Genomic DNA, 14,399 nt, shown 5'->3' on the forward strand with positions numbered 1-14,399 from the left:
TTAACTAGGGAGGTATTCATAAATCATTAGAAGGTGTTTGGCTATTTTTCAATCTTGAATAATTCACATAAGAGAAACCGGTTTGAAACCCATCTGTTATAGCATCATATTAGCCAACATTGTTCATAGCAAGGCATTGATTAACAACTTTATCTCTCATAAGACCGGAGCACAATGTTGGAGAGGCCAGTGACTTATAAACACCTTAGTCATTGTCTCTAAAGCTACATACCCATGCAGGTGTTCCCTGAGTATGACCTGCTAAGACAATTCTTGTCTTGGGTTCCCAACCCTCAAAGAATATCACTCCTCTTGCCTACCCTTGTCTTGGATGCCCTACACATCCTCAAAGAGCATCAGATGCCAGATGATTACCCAATCCTCCCATTCTTTCTTGCCAAGTGAAGACAAGAATTTTGTGCCTATCTCTTCCCCTTGATTGAGGAAGACATGGCAAAGTTTCCTCTGACAAGGAACTTGCCCAAGCTCCTTTGTAGTTGGGAACTTGTTAGAACTCCCACTTAGCTAGGGAATTGTCCATTCATCAACAAAATCTTCTTCATGGGTCCTTCAGCTGCTTGATATCCTTCTTTCCTTCGATGTTATGAAGTATTTGTTTGAACTTCTTCTTGGCAAGGTACTGGCCATCGATCACTTTCCCTCCTAGTTTATCATGTCATTGCTCCCTTCATGGAAAGTGGCCTTCTTGATATATATCAGGTCCTTTTTGTCATCTAGCTACTCCTTTGTCATCTTGTCTATCCTTCATAATACTTATCACATGGATGCTTAGTTGTACTTGCTTGTTCCCATACTTTGATTTAGTGGCCCTTCATGACTTCATCGTGATATTGCTTCAACACCAAATGGTGCTTTTGTTGGATGGCCTCTTCATCATGACATATTTTTAGAGTTGAATTGGTTATCTGCACCTTACTATCGCCAAGGCCTTCGTATGTGTCAAGGGTTCTTTATCTTTTTCTTCCTTTGAGTTGCCATGCCTTCTTTCAAGAGATGTTGAGGAATCTTGTCAAATAGTTATTCTTTGTGACCACGATGTTCTTCACATGCTTGATCTCTTTCTTCATTTTCTTCTTCTTGGATTGAATATTCAACCACCTTATACTTCTTATGAGAGCACTTCTTCATCTTGACATTTACTCCATTGTAGTACATGCCTCCGAGCATGTCATTGGTGAAAGAGATCCTTTTATTCTTGATCATGATTCTAGAACTTTTCTCATGACCCAATCAATATATATGATGACATGACTTAAAATTTGATGCATACATACCTCGTCTTGATTATGCTTTTATCATCTCGGATTTATTTGATAGTTCTCCTCAATTGGTGTAGCCTTTCTTGCTTCATCTACTCTCACCTGTATATCATCCTTTATTAGATCCCATAAATGGGAACCCTAATGAAACATCTACCCCCTTTTAAAGAAGAATTTAAGCAAAGAGGTTGACTTAGTCATAGGAGGATCTTCCTTCTTTTGCTTCTTGTTGTCTTCTTTCACTTCTTGAGTTACATGAGCTTGTTCCCTTTTTGTCTTGTTGTTGTTGTCCTTTTTAAGTTTAGGATAATCCATTTTGTAGCATCCATATTCTTGGCATCCAAATCATTGGACTTTGGACATGTAGTGGTCCCAACCAATTTGTTACTTTACTTGCAAAAAGACACTGAGGTATACTCAGAAGGGGACATATACTTACTTGATAGAGTTTGAGATGTAGTGAACTTGCTTTCTTCTTGAAGACTTGATGGCTTGCCTTCCTTAGATCTTGATGTTCTTCAAGTTTCTTTCTTCAAATGGACTTGCTTGATGACTTGACTCATAGTGCCTTTCATTTTTCAAGATGTTCTAGCTTGATGTAGGTCCCTCTTTGATTTGTTCTTCTTGTAGGTGCCCTTATACAAGGCGTTTCTTCTTTCTTTGTAGTATTCCATGATGAATGATAGATGGTAGACCTTCTTGTCCTTGATGTGATTGAGACTTCTTGGCATGATGCTCCAACCTTGCAGATGTTCTTGAGATTCCCTTTCCTTGATGTGTTACCTTAGCTCCGATATCGCGTTGAATAATCTGGGGAAATGGGGTATAGCAGGATTCTTCTAGACTTGATAACAATTTGTGAAGCTCTTTTACAATTTATCTTGTTATCTTAATCTTCTTATCTTATTATTAATGCATGTGTTTTTACTTCATCAAACTAGTGCCAAAAACATAAGAACAAGAACACAAGATGTTGGCTCTCTGCCAAGGAAAAACCTCTCTCTCTCGGAGAGGAAAACCCTTCCGTAAATTTTCTCTTATTGAAGCTTCTTATTGGTCATTACGAAGCCCTAGACCCTTGACAATAATATCCTCCAAGCACAAGTCGAGTCCTTCCTCCTCTTTGCACTTTTTTTCTTCAACACTTTGTTCCCCGGCACTGTGTCCTTTTTTCAACTTTTGATAGTCCATGGTGGACTAGCTCTAGAAGAGACTCCAACCTTTGATCCTTAGCAAGATACTTTGAAACCTTCATTCTCTTGACCAGTAGAGCCTTTTTCTTGATGTGAGGTTGCAGACTTGATGTACACCATCTTTATTGCACCTGGGGTGATTTCCATCGTGATGAGACATGGAAACCCCAAATTTCCCGCACTTGGGAGGCTTTCGATAAGGCAAGACATGGAATCCCCGAGTTCCCCACAATTTGGCGACTTTTGTCGAGGAGGGACTGGGAGACCCCATGTCACGCTCCTATCCTAGTGGTAGTATTTCAACCACACATAAGTGGGTGTGGCACCGCCGTACTTTTTCCTTTTACCAATACTTGAGTACACGGTTTGCACCTACTTCAACACTCAGTCAATTTTCCAATAAGTGTTCTTAACAATGCAGCGAAAATAACTTACCATAAATTTATCTTCTTCAATTATTCTTTCAACCCATCGTGTCGTGTGGTCATGCTGCACTGCCTGTGGCCTGCACAACACAACTCCAAACCTGAACTGTGAACTTGTTCGCCTGACTTTTCATTTTGTGGTGCCTAAACTCTACCCATCTGTGTGGTCCATAGTGAGGGTGCATGGCCTGCACTCAGTGCGGCCTACCTGCCTAGATGGTAACCTGCCCCGCTATACCTCTCCACACTACCAAGTCTGACCTAGCCACTGTAGTCCACCTGCTGGTGTGGCCCTCTTACTCACATCCTTCTCTTCCTTCCGTTTTCGCCCATCTCCTTCCTTCGTACTTGTTCTGCGATGTGGAAGTCTGAGTTCGATATCCCTTCATCAAACACCATCCTCCTTACTTATACGCATCCTTTCGCCCAAGGGTCGTGTCTCTCGTGGATAACAAGGGTTAGATCCATCAACATGCATGCCTAGTTGACCTGCCATATAACCTCAACACATCCCATTCCAATGAACTACCGCGTCCCTTCGTGTGCATCATCGCACCCATGGGTCGGCTCCAACACTTAGCCGATTACACCCATCGTCGCACATCGTACACCTGCCTGCATCCTAACTCATCCACACATGGTCACCTCTTTCATTTGGGCACTTAACAAGGGTCACCCACGTGCCTTCCATCAGTGACCCACCCATTGTGCAGGTATCAAGGGGCATGCGCCATGCCCAACACGACGCACCCTCCATGAGTGCACCCATCATCGTCGTGCATAAGAGAATGCTATGCCAAGTCTTTGCATATAACTGAATGCTCACCCGAGTCGCATATCACCGAACGCGGGCACCCGTACTATGGGTTCATTCTTTTGACTCTCTTGGGCGCTCCCAACTCAAATCCCTGACACCCCAGCCCCCCCCCCCTGCGTATGTGGTAGAGGTTTTTGACACGATGGGACATGGAAACCATAGATTTCGTTCACTTGGGTAGCTGTCATCACGGTAGGGTAGGGAAATCCTACTTTCCCCTCACTTGGATGGATCCCATTGCAACGAGGCATGGAAACCCCAAGTTCCAGAGATAGACCAGGCAAGTGGTTTCCACCCCACCATGAAATGGAAACCTCGAGTTCGCAAGACTTGGGTGGTTCTTCATCATTTTTCAACATGGAAACCATGAGTTCCATAAACCTTGGCGATTTCGGTCATGTTGCAACATGGAAAACCAAGTTCCCTGCACTGGATCCGTGGTTTTCGCCCGGGCGGGAGATCAAGACCCCAGAGGTTCCCGGAATTAGGCAGTTTCCCTCATGCCATGAAATAGAATCCCCTGGGTTCCGCAAACTTGGGCGGTTCTCTGTCATTCCGTGGCATGGAAACCAGAGTTCCCTACATAGATGTCATGGTTTCTATCATGGTGGGACATGGAAGACCCCGAGTTTCCCATAATTGGTGGTTTCCGTCATGCCACGGAATGGAAAGCCCCATGTTCGGTAGACTTGGGCGGTCATTCCCTGTCACATGATGACATGGAAACCTGAAGCTCCCCAAACTTGGGTAGTCATTCCCTATCATGCGATGACATGGAAACCTGAATCTCCCCAGACTTGGGTGGTAGTTTTAGCCACAGTGCAAGCGACATGGGAACCCCGCATTTCCTAGACTTGGGTAGCAATTTTTGTCATGACGTGAAATGGAAACCCCGTGTGTCCATTGACTTGGGTAGCAGTTTACATCATGCCGTCGTTCTACACCTCAATTTCCTTGGACTTTGGAAGCTTTTCGTTGCTCCATGACATTGAAATCCGAAGTTCCATAGAATCTCGGGCGATTCGAGGTGTGCCGCGACATGGAAACCCCATGTTTCCCAGACTTGGGTGGTTTCCATCGGTGGATTTGGCCGCACCACGACATGGAAACCACGAGTTCCCTAGACTTGGGTAGTGGTTTTAAAATACCCCAAGTTCCCGAGACTTGCAAGCTGGTTCGCATCGTCATGGAAACACCAAGTTCACCGCGTTGGGACATTGTTGAAAACCCCACATTTCCATCGTGCTGTAAAATGCGGAAGGCCGTGGTTCCTTCAAGGGCAGGACATGGAAACCCCAAGCTTCCTAGGCTTGGACACCAGGGTCCGACATGGAAACCCCGAGTTTCCCCAGGCATGGAAAATTTTAGGGGCTAATGTTCGCCCAGTGGGCTAATTTTCCATGATTTTTCCACAAAAAAGATTCGCCAATTTCCAATTTTATAAAAGACGATTCGCCCAAATTTTAGAATATAAAATTATTTTACCTTAAAAATCGCCAACATTATATAGAGACTATATATAAAATTATTATAAATTTGAATAATTTTACAAATATATCAATAAACATTTATAATTTGCATATTAGGGATTAGTGAGATTCGCCAATGTTTTAAACTTCAAGAAAATTTTCCATCCTTAAAATTTTCCTTGTCCCCAGGTTTGGGTGCCACTGATTTCAGTCATGGTGCAACATGGAAACCCCAAGTTTCCCAAGCTTGGGTGCCAGGGTGCCACATGGAAACCCTAAGTTTCCCTAGGCTTGGGTGCCGCCAGTTTCGGTCGTGGCGCGACATGGAAACCCCAAGTTTCCCCAGGCTTGGGCACCGAGGCACAATTTGGAAACCCCAAATTTTGGGCGTGGCATGGAAACCCAAAATTTTTTTGTGCTAGGCAGAAGCCCCAAATTTTAGGCGCCGGGTGGAAACCCTAAATTTTGGGTGCGACATGGAAACCCCAAATTTTTTTGCGCCAGGTAGAACCCCCAAATTTTAGGCACCGGGTGGAAACCCCAAATTTTGGGTGCTAGGGTGCAGCATGGAAACCCCAATTTTTCCCATGCTTGGGCGCCTTTTTCATTGCAACGTGGAAACCCCAAATTTTGGGCGCCAGGTGCGACATGGAAACCCCAAAATTTTGGGCATCGAGGCACGACATGGAAACCCCAAAATTTTGGGTGCCAGAGCATGACATGGAAACCCCAATTTTCCCAAGCTTCGACGCCTTTTTCGTCATGGCATGGAAACCCCAAATTTCCTACCCCCAAGCAATAAAAAATTGTCATCTGGAGGAAGAGGCAAAGGCGCAAGAGTGGGAGGGTTGTCCGGATTTGTTTGTGACAAGAGCGAAGCTCTGAATCGAGGCGACCAAGGGCTAAATCTCAGTGGATCATGGTAGCAAGGCCACTCTACCACTTACAATACCCCGTCGCATATTTAAGTCATCTGCAAAGGATTCTTCTTAACGACCATTTGGAATTGAACTTCAAAGTTGCCCTGACTGAGATGCTTCACAGTCGCGGTTTGCAAATGACACAGGCCCCTAGGGGCGATAAAGCGACACCCCTACTGCAAGTTGAGATACAGTCGAAGAGTGACATGCACCGCTTATAGCATGGATTTTAACTTAGAGGCAGCTAGTCATAATTTGACACATGGTAGCTTCGCACCACTGGCCTTTCAACCAAGCATGATGACCAATTGTGTGAATCAACAGTTCCTCTCATACTAAGTTGAATTACTATTGTGGTGTGGTTCATCACTAGGGTAAAAATAACCTATCTCACGATGGTCTAAACCAAGCTCATGTCCCCTATTGGTGGGTGAACAATCCAACACCTTGTGAACTCTGCTTCACAATGATAGGAAGCGCCGTCATCGAAGGATCAAAAAGCAACGTCGCTATGAAAGCTTGGCTGCCACAAGCCAGTTATCCCTGCGGTAACTTTTCTGACACCTCTAGCTTCAAATTCCAAAAATCTAAAGGATTGATAGGCCATGCTTTCATGGTTTGTATTCGTATTGAAAATCAAAATCAAATGAGCTTTCACCCTTTTGTTTCACATGAGATTTTTGTTCTCGTTGAGGTCATATTAGGACACCCGCGTTATCTTTTAACAGATGTTCCACCCCAGCTAAACTCCCCACCTGAAAATGTCTTTTGCCCAGATTGACTCGCCAAAACGTGCCTTAAGGCCAAAAATAGGGGCAGTTCCCCATCTCTTCCCCAAGGAATAGGTAAATAACATTAAAAGTAGTGGTATTTCACTTGTGTCGAAAACGGCTCCCACTTATTCTACACCTCTAAAGTCATTTCACAAAGTCGTCTCCCACTTATTCCCTTGGTTGTGGTTTCGCTAGATAGTAGATACAGACAGTGGGAATCTCGTTAATCCATTCATGCATGTCACTAATTAGATGACGAGGCATTTGGCTACCTTAAGAGAGTCATAGTTACTCCCACCATTTACCCAAACATGGTTGAATTTCTTCACTTTGACATTCAAAGCACTGGGTAGAAATCACATTGCATCATCATCCATAGGGACCATCGCAATGATTTGTTTTAATTAAACAATCATATTCCCCTTGTCTGTACCAGTTCTGAGTTGACAGTTCGACACCTAGGGAAAGGCCCCCGACAGGGGGCATTTTACACCCGTAGCCCAATCAGCATGTGATTGCCTGCCCTCACCGCGAGAGTAGCTCTACTAGACTACCGATAGCCCACGAGTTGAGGGCATAGACCCCTAGGCTCAGCCCTCAGAGCCAATCCTTTTCCAGAAGTTACAGATCCATTTTGCCGACTTCCCTTACCTACATTGTTCTATTGACCAGAGGTTGTTCGCCTTGGAGACTTGATACGAATATGAGTACGACCGAGCATGAATGGTACTAAGTCCTCTACATTTTCAATGGCCATCGAGGGTGCACTGGACACCGCAAGATGTGTGGTGCTCTTCCAACTACTAGACCCTATCTCTGGGTGAACCGATTCTAGGGTGGGCAAGCTATTAAAAAGAAAATATAACTCTTCCCCAAGCCCCCGATGATGTCTCCAGATTTCCTAACGTTACAACCCGCCATCATGTCCTAGTTTAGGAATATTAACCTAATTCCCTTTCGATGCTCGTGTAAAGTGAACCCTTGATACAAGGCTTCCCCATATCTTAGGATCAACTAACCCATGTCCAAGTGCTATTCACATGGAACCTTTCCCCACTTCAATCTTCAAAGTTCTCATTTGAATATTTGCTACTACCACCAAGATCTGCACCGGCAGCTGATCCACCCAAGCTCACGCCCGAGGTTTCTCAACGACCCCTGCGTCCTCCTACTCATTGGATCTAGGCAATTGCTTCGATGGTCAAGTATAGGTTGTGCGCTTCATCGCCATCCATTTTCAGGGCTAGTTGATTTGGCAGGTGAGTTGTTACACACTCCTTAGCAGATTTTGACTTCCATGACCACCGTCCTGTTGTCTTAATCAACCAACACCCTTTGTGGGATCTAGGTCAGTGTGAAATTCGACACCATAACTTAACTTTCGATTCATTCTGCATCACCAGTTCTACTTACGAAAAAGGGCCCACTTGGAGCTCTCAATTTCATGGCGCAGCTCAATGGAGCAGTTGCACCCTATTACCTATTTAAAGTTTGAGAATAGGGCGAGGGCATTACGCCCCCGATGCTTCTAATCATTTGCTTTACCCATGAAAACTTGAGCATGAGTTCTAGCTATCTTGAGGGAAACTTCAGAGGAAATGAGCTACTAGATGGTTTGATTAGTCTTTCACCCCTATACCCAAGTCAGATGAATGATTTGCACGTCAGTATCGCTACGAGCCTCCACCAGATTTTCCTCTAGTTTTTCCCTACTCAGGCATAGTTCACCATCTTTTAGTTCCTAATAGGTGTGCTCACACTTAAACCCATCGCATAAGCTCAAGGTCAGTCAATGATGCACCCCCACAGAGAGGGGATCTCACCTGTTAGCTTCCTTGTGCCTCACAGGTTTTCAAACCCGCCGACTCGCACACATGTTAGACTCCTTGGTCCATGTTTCAAGACGGGTCGAATGGAAAGCCTGCCAACCAACACCACAAGTGCGCAGGTGCACACAGCCTGCCAGAAGGGTGCACGCTTCGTTCCTCGACAACCACAACAACAAACCGATAGGTAGTAATCCACCCGTGCTTGTGACGATGCAGTAGCCCGTGTTGGTTTGCACCTCAAGTAGAGCATTGGACCAGCCTGAACTATTCCACATCCAACCGAGACGCATCGATAGCCTCCATCCGCTTCCCTCTCGGTAATTTCAAGCACTCTTTAACTCTCTTTTCAAAGTCCTTTTCATCTTTCCCTCACGGTACTTGTTCGCTATCGGTCTCTTGCCCGTATTTAGCCTTGGACAGAATTTACCACCCAATTAGGGTTGCATTCCCAAACAACCTCACTCGATGACAATGCTTCGTGATGCGACAGGGTCCCGGCCCGATAGGGATGTCACCCTCTGAGGTGTATCCTTCTAAGGGACTTGGCCCAATTCTGTCACTGAGGATGCTTCTACAGACTACAATTCAGGCGACGTTGCCGCCCGATTTTCATGTTGGGCTCTTCCCGGTTCACTCGCCGCTACTAGGGGAATCCTTGTAAGTTTCTTTTCCTCCACTTAATTATATGCTTAAACTCAGCAAGTGTTCTCGCCTGAGCTAAGGTCGCAAAGTTGGAGCTAAATCCACCCTACCCGATGGGAGGACAAGAGAGAGAAAAGAAAGTTCGAGCAATGCCACTCAAAGCCCACATCAGCTAACACTGACTGCCCATCCAAGGGGACAAGATCACCGCTCGTCGACGCATGCCACAAAACATCGCTCGAGGTATTTCATCCATCTTCATCACATTGGGCATGGACAACCAGCGCCACTACTCCCTAACATATTGCAAGGAGCACGTTCGAATGGGATGTGATGCCCAAATAGACATACCCTCGACTGAGGCCTCGGGTGAAAATTTCATTCAAAAACTTGATGATTCATGGGATTAGGGTGGCCACCCCGGGAGCTTGCACAACTTTTAATCCTTCCCAAACACCAGTGCACAAAAATTCCCCCTTTTCTCCGTAAACCTAGGGACTGAATGGAAGAACGGAAGAAAACAAGGTGAAAGAAATAGATCAAATGTGGCTACTGGCTCACAAGGGGAGGCTCAAACAAAGCACAAGCCTCCAAAGCCCCTTACCTTCACAAAAAGGGGGGAATTGAAGGGGACGATGATTGAGAAGGACTAGGGTGGCCACCTCGGGAGCTCACACTGCGTTTCATCCTTCCCAAAGACCAATCCACAACAATCCCACCTTTTCTCCATAAAGCTAGGGGCCAGAAGGAAGAAGGGAAGAAAACAAAATGAAACAAAGGGATATCAATTGTGGCTACCGACTCACAAGGGGAGGCTTAAAATAGAGAACAAGCTTCCCCAACCCTGTGCCTTCACAAAAAGGGGGGCACTACAGGGGATGGCGATCGAGAAGGACTAGGGTGGCCACCCTGGGAACCCACACTGCTTTTTGTCCTTCCCAAACACCAATCCACAACAATCCCACCTTTTCTCTGTAAAGCTAGGGGCCAAAAGGAAGAAGGGAAGAAAACAACATGAAAGAAAGAGAGATATCAAACATGTCTACTGGCTCACAAGGGGAGGCTCAAACAGAAAAAAAAAGCTTCCCCAACCTTGTGCCTTCGCAAAAATGGGGGAACTATAGGGAATGCCGATCAAGAAGGAATAGGGTGTCCACCCCCAGAACTTGCACTACTTTTCATCCTTCTTGAACACCAATCCACAACAATCCCACCTTTTCTCCGTAAAGCTAGGGGCCAAAATCAAGAAGGGAAGAAAGCAAGAGACATCAAATGTGGCTAACAGCTCACAAGGGGAGGCTCAAATAGATAACAAGCTTCCCAAACCCCGTGCCTTCACAAAAAGGGGGAATTGTAGGGGACAGAGAACGATAAGGACTAGGGTGGCCACCCCAGGAACTCGTACTAATTTTTTTCCTTCCCGAGCACCAATCCACAACAATCCCACCTCTTCTCCATAAAGCTAGGGGAAAAAGGAAGAAGGGAAGAAAACAAAACCGAAGAAACAAAGATCCCAAGAAAGGAGACAAGCTCAACAAGACGCCGAGTAGATGTCTGCTAACCAAAAAGAAATCAAACAAGGCACCAAATCAAAAAGCATCCCACCTCTTCACACCCTCCCACATACATTATGGCACAACATAACAAACAACAATCAAATAACCAAGCAAATAAATCACAACCTAAACTTGACCACTAGAAAAGACAAGGGCCGTGATGAGACCAATGTCTAGAGAACATTACTGAGAGGTAAACAACCCGCCAACCCAGCACAAGGCTTCAAATGACAAATAGACTACTAATAACAAACCCACCCTGCTATTGCACCACTCTGTGTATAAAACACCCAATAACCTTTCCAGCGAGAAAGTCAATGGGGGTCAAGAATCCAACTCCAAAGGGGAGTTCTCACGAGCCAAAACTCAATGTTGGAGAAATCCACGGGGCCACAAATACATCGATGGTGCAAGGCCACTAAAGAGAGGGACGTCTGCAAAGCACACACCATGAAACAAAGAAATGAATAAGTCCCACAAAAAACCCAGAATCCAAAGGGAGGAACAAAGACACAACCCGCTACTTCTTTTTCCCTTAGAAGGGGAGTGGCTCACGAGAGGACGAGGAATTCCCTTGATGGCAAAGGCACGAGATAAGATTTCCACCCTCATGCCCATCGATGGGGAAAATTACAATCTTGATGGAGCTCAGACTGAGGGAGGGGTTTTCCATTACCTTGACACCCAACCCTTCCACAAGGGCATGTCGAGGAATGGTCAAGAGAACTAGGGTGGCTAGCCTAACGGGTTGAACCACTCTTCATCCATCCCATACTAATCCCACCCTGAAAATTTCCCTTCACGGAAGGTCTAAGCTACCACGCACGCACGCAACCACTCCCTCGACCCAACCACCAGCAAAAATGCTCACCCAAGCAACACATCAACCACCGTAGCCTTTTCGAGAGAGCCAACAATGGAAACCCGCACCCTTGGCCTATTCCTTCCAATGAACAAAAGACCGAACACCGCTGCTATGAATGAGTCTAAATTTATCCATCGTATTTCCCAAGCACCTCAACTGCAGCAGCCATGCCTGACCAAACAGATCGTCGGAAGGGCTCCCAAGAAGCAAGCTTCCAAACCCTGTACAGAAACACATTGGGGGAAAGGAAAACAAAGGATGGGTGGGACAAGCACAAGAATGGCTTGCAAGCACACACATGAAAAAACAAGCATTACCACAAGACAAGCAACCGACAATGTTCTTGCCAAACACCAAACCCGCTCCCCTAGAGACACACCACATAGTGCCACATTTCAATCGAAACCCAACCAACCCGAACCAAAAAATAAAACCCCTGCTATCAATGATCCTACCGTAGGTTCACCTACAGTAACCTTGTTACGACTTCTCCTTCCTCTAAATGATAATTTTCAATGAACTTCTCACGATTTCTATGGTGGCGAACCACCATCATCGACACAATTTGAACACTTCACCAGATCATTCAATCGGTAGGACCGATGGGCAGTGTGTGCAAAGGGTAGGGACGTAGTCAACATGATGACATGCGCTTACTAGGGATTATTCATTGAAGACCAATAATTCAATGGTTTATCCCCATCACGATGCAATTTGAGAACATTTCCCGATCCTCTCGAACCAGGAAGAAAAACTCGTTGACTGCATCAATGTAGTGCACATGTGGCCCAGAACATCTAAGGGCATCACAGACCTGTTATTGCCTCAAACTTCCATGGCCTAAACGGCCATAGTCCCTCTAAGAAGCTGGCTGCAAAGGGGAGCCTCCGCATAGCTAGTTAGTAGGCTGAAGTCTCATTCGTTATCGGAATTAACCAGACAAATCACTCTAGCAACTAAGAACGACCATGCACCACCACCCATAGAATCAAGAAAGAGCTCCCAATCTGTCAATCCTTACCATGTCTGGACCTAGTAAGCTTCCCCATGTTGAGTCAAATTAAGCCGCAGGCTCCACTCCTAGTGGTTCCCTTCCATCAATTCCTTTAAATTTCAGCCTTCCGATCGTACTCCCCCCAGAACCCAAACACTCTGATTTCTTAGAAGGTGCTGGCAGAGTCCTTAGAGAAGCATTTGCCAATCCCTGGTCGACATCATCTATGGTTGAGACTAGAATGGTATCTGATCATCTTTGAGCCCCCAACTTTCATTCTTGATTAATGAAACATCCTTCGCAAATGCTTTCGCAGTGGTCTGTATTTCATAAATCCAAGAATTTCACCTTTGACAATGAAATACAAATGCCCCCGACAGTTCCTATTAATCATTACTCTGGTCCTGAAGGCCAACACAATAGGGATAGACTCCTATCACGTTATTCCATGCTAATGTATTCAGAGCATAAGCTTGCTTTGAGCACTCTAATTTTTTCAAAGTAACAACATTGGAGCCATGACCCAGCCAATTAAGGGCAGGATCGCGCTACCGACAAAAGGGAAGGAAGGGCAGGTGCACACCAAGTAGGTGGACCGACCTTTACGACCCAAGATCCAACTATGAGCTTTTTAACTTCAACAACTTAAATATACGCTATTGGGGCTAGAATTACCGCTACTGTTGGCACCAGACTTTCCCTCCAATGGATCCTCGTTAAGGGATTTAGATTGTACTCATTCCAATTACCAGACTTGATGAGCCCAGTATTGTTATTTATTGTCACTACCTCCCCATGTCAGTATTGGGTAATTTGCACGCATGTTGCTAGCTATTTCTCAGGCTCCCTCTTAGGAATCGAACCCTAATTCTTCGTCACCCGTCACCACCATGCTAGGCCTCTATCCTACCATCGAAAGTTGATAGGGTAGAAATTTTAATGAAGCATCGCCAGCACAAGGGTTGTGTGATCCGCCGAGTTATCATGATTCACTAGAGAAGTGGGCAAGCCTGTGTCGGCCTTTTATCTAAAACATGCATCCCTTCCAAAGAGTCAGGACATGGTGCACATATTAGATCTATAATTACTATAGTTATCCAAGTAGTATGGTACCATAAAAAAACTATAACTGATTTAATGAGCCATCCGCAATTTCACAGTCTAAAGTAGTTCATACTTAGACATGCATGGCTTAATCTTTGAGACAAGCATTTGACTACTGGCAGGATCAACCAGGTAGCACCCTCCCACTTCAAAGGGCATTTCGAGCACTCTCTTACCAACAGCCAACTTGAACACCCATCAAGTCAAAGAGATGTCAAAATATCATGTAAAACGTTTATGCCTTGCACCTCTTACATCCCAAGAAGGAAGCACATCCAACATGCCAAGGACATGGTGAACAAATGGGTAGACCTGCTGAGCCACAATGCACTAAGCCCACTCCAAAGTTTTCAACCATGCCCCAAACAACAAGAAAATGAGCGATCACTCACCCTCTCCCTTAGAAATGCCTCCAAAAGCCTCCATGCCCCGCACCGAGGCCACCTAGGAGTCCAACTAGACAGCAGCAACGATGGAACTCGATTTCTCGATCACCTGCAGCAGCCTTGATGCAAAGAAAATAAATGGAGAA

The 14,399-nt window shown here is 45.3% G+C and overlaps 1 non-coding gene and 1 pseudogene across 1 annotated transcript; both read right to left on the bottom strand.

The window, feature by feature from the left end:
• Positions 1–6,065: 6,065 nt before the first annotated feature.
• On the bottom strand, positions 6,066–9,432 carry LOC149152412 (25S ribosomal RNA). The gene has a single exon (XR_016263927.1). It is a non-coding gene; the product is annotated as a 25S ribosomal RNA (ribosomal RNA).
• A 2,780-nt stretch (positions 9,433–12,212) lies between these two features.
• Positions 12,213–14,002, bottom strand: LOC149152413 (18S ribosomal RNA; annotated as a pseudogene).
• Between the last annotated feature and the right edge of the window lie 397 nt (positions 14,003–14,399).

Source organism: Pinus tabuliformis, chromosome 9 (genome assembly GCF_031772625.1).
Source record: "Pinus tabuliformis cultivar Carrire ecotype Pingquan chromosome 9, CPIR1, whole genome shotgun sequence".
Lineage (NCBI taxonomy): Eukaryota > Viridiplantae > Streptophyta > Pinopsida > Pinales > Pinaceae > Pinus > Pinus tabuliformis.